Source organism: Balaenoptera borealis (assembly GCF_965194805.1).
Source record: "Balaenoptera borealis genome assembly, chromosome: 2".
In the NCBI taxonomy this organism is placed as follows: Eukaryota; Metazoa; Chordata; class Mammalia; order Artiodactyla; family Balaenopteridae; genus Balaenoptera; species Balaenoptera borealis.
The window spans coordinates 46878098-46884097 of NC_138867.1; positions in this window are offsets into that span (position 1 = coordinate 46878098).

Consider the following 6000-nt stretch of genomic DNA (forward strand, 5'->3'; position numbering starts at 1 on the left):
ACATGCTAAATTATGTACAGTTGTATTAGTATACACAGACAGTTAAGCCTATGAGGACAGGAACAATTTGTTGAAATATTTTTAAAAATTATTATTTTAATTGCATATAGTTGATTTACAATATTAGTTTCAGGTGTAAAACCTAGTGAGTTGATATTTTTATAGATTGTACTCTATTTAAAGTTATATCCTGAGGGTCCTTCTTGATTTTCTATTGACCTCCCTTAGGCCACAGTGAATCCTACATCTGAAAGCCACAAGGATTCTTTGATCTGCAGAATCATCTTCACACTGATGAAAATTTCCCAATTTTAAGAAGCAAGTTATTGAAATAGTTTGATATTTAATTACTCAATATTAATATCATAGGAAGAGGGCTTTAAAAGAGCCCCAAGGCACATTTCAGTGGCATCAGTCACTGTCAGTGCCAAGCTGCTGTGACATTTCTCATCTGTAACTTGAGGGAGGGAGAGAACTCAAAATGCATCTCGTGCTGGTTTATGCTGATTTCAGCAGGCTTACCCAGAGGGGAGCACCTGCATGAAGGATGTGTTCAGGATGTGTGCAAGTGTTCCTCAGCCTCTATTCTTATGACATGTTTGCCGAGTGATGATAAGTCATCATTTTCCCACGAGCGGTCGCCTAGTCCTTTCTCAGAACTCTGAATCATGCCAGGCTTGGGGCGATTTTCCCAGCAGGTACAGTCACCTGAGAAAGATAAAGGACCACGGGCATCCTCTCCCCATAGCCTCTTCCTTTCCTAGATAATCCCAAGGAAAAACACCAGGAGCCAAGTTTATAAGAGTAAATACCAAAGTGGACCAGGATATTCATTAGGGCTCAGCACATACCAGGGGAATGATTAATACAATTCTTGAATTTAGTTCCTGCAACTAAATTGCAACCTTTGCCCTGCCTTGTCTGAAGAGTGAAGTCCGATTGTCCATTTCTCCACAGAGATAACTGGACTGTCCTGAAGAACTGTGGGCTCCTCATCTTCAGGAACTTTCCAGACAGCCTCTTTCTTACCCTCTCTCCTCCTTCCCCAAGTAGCAATTCTGTAGATTCTGATGAATGATGCTTTTCTTTTCTGTAAAGCACTTGAGTAAGAACAGAAAAGAAAAGTTGATTTTCCATCTCCCTCTGGAAGTAAAGAGATTTGAGACAAAAATATCTGGGTCTTGTATCCAACATCCCACGCCTCCACCATTCTGCCCGTGGATTACTTCCAAGCAAATGCACTCCTTGCCTTCCATCTTGCATCTAGTCTTTTGAAAGCAAATTTCATAATGTCACTTTCTTAAACCTCTCACTCACTACCCATCAGCCCCCAAAGGTCAAATGTCATCACTTGGCTAACAGGTGTCTTCCTAGTCTAGGCCCTCCCCATCCTGTAGAGCCTACTTCGCCTCCTTACAGCCCAACCACAGAACCGGCCGTGTGTTCTGTTTCTGGCCCTTGTATGTGCTGCTACTAATACCTGCTGCAGTGATTCTCAACCCTGGAGAGTCTTTTGAGATACCATGTCCCAGACAAACTGCTTGGAAATCTCTGGGGATGGACTCGGAAATCTTCTCAGGTGACTTTAAAGTACAGCCAGTGTTGAAAGCCACCAGGCCAGATGTTCAGCTCTGGCTGCATGTCGAAGTCACATGGGGGCACTTTTAAAGTCCCAGGGCTCAGCCCACACTCAGGCCCGTTACATCAGAATCTCCAAGCATGGGCCTCAGGCATCACTATGTTTTTCTGAAATCTCCCTAGGTGCTTGCAATTTTGAGAAGCGCTGTCCTCAAGGGTGCTTTCCTATAATCCCTGGGTACCTTTTACTCATTCCGTAGGTCTCAGTGTGGATGGAACTTTCTGAGAAGCCTTCCCTGAGCCAGGCGCTCACATATGCCCTCGTGCAGTGAGGACTCGGCACGATTCCCCGTCAGGCCGTGAGCCTCTCGAGGGCGAGGACGGTGTTGGAGCTCTCAGCGTCCAGGGCAGGGCCTGTCATCCTAAGTGTGCCGCCACCAACAGCACTTCCTCTGTGCTGGGAGCACCAAAGGGTTTCTGTCCTCATGGAGTTCCCGGTGCTCTCCCCAAATTCTCCATTCGCCCGTCCTTTCAAGAGACAAAATGTGGCAGCAAACTACCCCTCTGCCCCAGCAGCATGGTACAGACACCCAGGAGCTAGAGCACAGCCCTGCTCAGCTCCTAGTTTTACGGGGACATCCGCCAACAGAAGGAACTCCTATGAGGAATATTTCCAATCCTGAGAACTGTGTCCTTATGCTGTTAGGTCTCCAAATTAAAAAAATAAAAACTGAGGACACTAGTAAGGAGAATGCCCAAAGGCTAATTTTCAGAGGAGATTCTGGACATACTTGTTTCAATTTAAATCATTACTATGAACAGAGGCAGGCTTCATCTGGAAGGTTCTAAATGCAACCTGTGAACAGCTGACTGAAGGAGACACGGTGGGAGTCATGGATGATGTTGTCTATCAACATGGAAGGATGACCATGGCAAGGGGACATTGAGTAAAAGAGTCTCAGAGGAATTGTTTATATGTCATTACTTTTCATCTCTGCAACAAAATACTTCTTTCCAGGCATTACAGGATCGTGCAGGGGGCTGGATTCAAGTCCTAGGTTTCCCACCAGCTGTGTGAACTTGGGCAAGTTACTTACCCTCTCTGAACTTCAGTCTCCTGGACTGTTAAATGTGGACAATTAGGTCATCCATTTCAGAGGGTTGTTGTGATGATTAAATGAGACCATACAAGTAAAGTTCCTTAGCATAGTGTCGGGCCTACAGTGATTTAACTGTAAATAGTTGCTATTGTTATTACATTCTCTAGCCAAAAGTGGGAAGCCCAGGCAAGAATTGCTCCGGAAGGTAAGTGAGCTAAGACAGAGGCTGGGGACGTCATCGGAGACAGCATCCTCTTAGTCTTAGAGCTGCATGTTCAGACAGAGGGATTGTAGGGAACCACAGGTTGCACAAGATCCATTTCTGTTCCCCATTGGAATTCAGCTCTAGGTTTACATCAACACCCTTTTCAAGAACTTTGCACGACTACCCAACCATATTTTCCCTTCTTGAATGCTTCATTGCCTTCCCTTTCCTTTTCTCCTTATATCTGAACAGGTACGAAGACTGAAACTTTGAAGGTGTCTTATTAGATCCAAGGACTTTCAGGTTTCTTCAAGTTCTTGTTAATGGCTCATTGCTCTGGTATAGCCACCATCATTGGTGGTTGCTGGGGATTTTCTTATTTCTGTTCTGTGAAACTATTGTGACTTAATTGTCATGAAACCTTTTTGTATAAAGTTTCCCTTTAAGGAGTTTCCATTTGTTTAGGCATTCTTTCTTACGTGGGCCTTTTTAGTTAATGCTTTCTTCTCCACACATGTCAGGGACCTAAGGAAGTGAGTAAGAGAATGGGTTCCACATCAGGCCAACCTTGGCTCTCGTCTCCAACACTTACTCATTCTCCAACCTTGACCTCTATGATCCCCAGGACCATTCACAGCCTTTTCCTGGCTCCACATAAGTCCCTGTATAAGGGGCTTAGGATGAAATCTTTCATATGTTCTCAACCCTCTCCCTATTTTTCCAGCTACAAAACTTTGTCAAAAACGCAGTGTTTCAGGAGTGCTATCAGAATATTGTTTATATGTGTTAGCATACTGTATTTGTTTTTCTCTTTCTGACTTACTTCACTCTGTATGACAGACTCTAACTCCATCCACCTCACTACAAATAATTTCATTTCTTTTTATGGCTGAGTAATATTCCATTGTATATATGTGCCACATCTTCTTTATCCATTCACACATATATGGAATCTAAGGAAAAAAAAAAGTCATGAAGAGCCTAGTGGCAAGATGGGAATAAAGACACAGACCTACTAGAGAATGGACTTGAGGATATGGGGAGGGGGAAGGGTAAGATGTGACAAAGTGAGAGAGTGGCATGGACATATATACACTACCGAACGTAAAATAGATAGCCAGTGGGAAGCAACCGCATAGCACAGGGAGATCAGCTCCGTGCTTTGTGACCACCTAGAGGGGTGGGATAGGGAGGGTGGGAGGGAGGGAGATGCAAGAGGGAAGAGATATGGGAACATATATATATGTATAACTGATTCACTTTGTTATAAAGCAGAAACTAACACACCATTGTAAAGCAATTATACTCCAATAAAGATGTTAAAAAAATATATTGTTTATAAGCATGTATGTGAAAATTATCAAAGTAGAAAGTTATTTTATGAGTCAGAACATGTGGATTCATCTGTATATGTTCAATTCTGTAAACCATGGAAGATGGTAGTTTGACAAAATGTTAAGTATAGATTGGGGACTGAGATTGTGCTTTTTGAGAAAATAATCCTCTGCAATACTCAGTAAAAACCATCTGTCAAGACATCATTCATGAAGGAATAAAATCATCAAATAAATCACCACAGAAAGGAACAGCCTCGGGGACCACCTCTACTTCAGGATCCCATCTGGCACATTCCTACTTTCAGCTTATCTGACTGGAAGACCCTTGGAACTGATTTGAACTATCAGATCAGCTCCAAGGGGCTCGGCCCAAACATTGAAAATAAGGACCCATGTTCTCTTCATTTTCATCTTTCATTTGTATATTTTTAGTTGTAGTTTTTTGCATAAAAAGTAAAGCAGAGAGGATAGAATGAATACACAGTATTTTAAAAATTGCTTCCCTTCCCTTCCTCCTTTTACTCTTGGTCCATTATTGATCTTTATCTTACCTGGACATCTGCCCGTTACAAAGAGAATACTAAGAACCTTAATTTGGCCATTTATATTTAAATTTAACAGAGGGCTAGACTTTTCTAAGACTCAGTTTTCTAATCTATAAAATGGGGATAATAACACCTGGATTGTGGGGACTGAATATGACCGGGTACTTTCAAGGTCCTAGCCCAGTGCCTGGTATGTGGTCAGTGCTCACAAATGTTAGCTGTGACCCTGGTTGCTGTCAGCCTCAGACCACAAGTGCTAACCCCACAAACACACAGCACATTTAATTTCTCTTTCAGGTGTGGCAATGCTACTGCGGTTGTTCCATCTTCAGGTTTCTGGGATTTTTTTCCCCATTCATCCATCTACTCATAGATTTATTCACAGCATGTTAGGTACTAGGGAAACTCACTACAGCGAATTCTTCTTGTTCTCTCAGGACTTTGATTTACGCACTTAAGATTCGTAGAAAAACCTCACTCTTGACCCCAGTGTTCTTTTGGTTTCTATCCTTCCTTGAATTGTACGATCCGTTTAAGAAGGTCTATTTGCCATGATTACATCTGTTTTACTCTTATGTAGTTCTCGGTGACACCACGTTAGTCACTCTAGGTAAACAGTTCTCCATATAGGTCACCATGGAATAGGTTATCTGTTTGGTATCAGAGAACAAAGTACCATGCCTAGGATGGATTTCAAAGGTAGCTGAGATCCTTTCATCCTAGGCCTTGGGCATCACAGCTTAAGGTTTACCCACCTTATTGATCTTAATTTCCCTGTTTCCCTGCCTTTAACCCAGACAGGTTTTTAAAAGAGTGAGGCTTCTCTCAGCAGAAGCTTTATCTTCCTCTTCCAGCTTCTCTCCCTCCTTCTCTCCATGACTTTGACTTCTCCTGTGGTTACACCTTTTTGCCCACATCATCCACTGTATCAGGTATGTGCAAACAATAGAACTTTCTGTGATGATGGAAATACACACACATGTATATCTGCATATCTTTTAATATATAACCACATGTCACTATTGATCACTTGAAATGTAGCTAGTAAAACCAAAGAAATATGTTTTTATTTTTAGTTAATCCCAATTTAAATAACCACATGTGGCTAGTGGCTACAGTCTTTAACAGCACAGCTCTATTTATGAAGTTTTTGCAGGCTATGTCTAGAAACTAGTAAGGAACTCTCATAGGTCCATGTGACCTAGGTGCCTGCAATCAGACTGAGACCCCCTCCC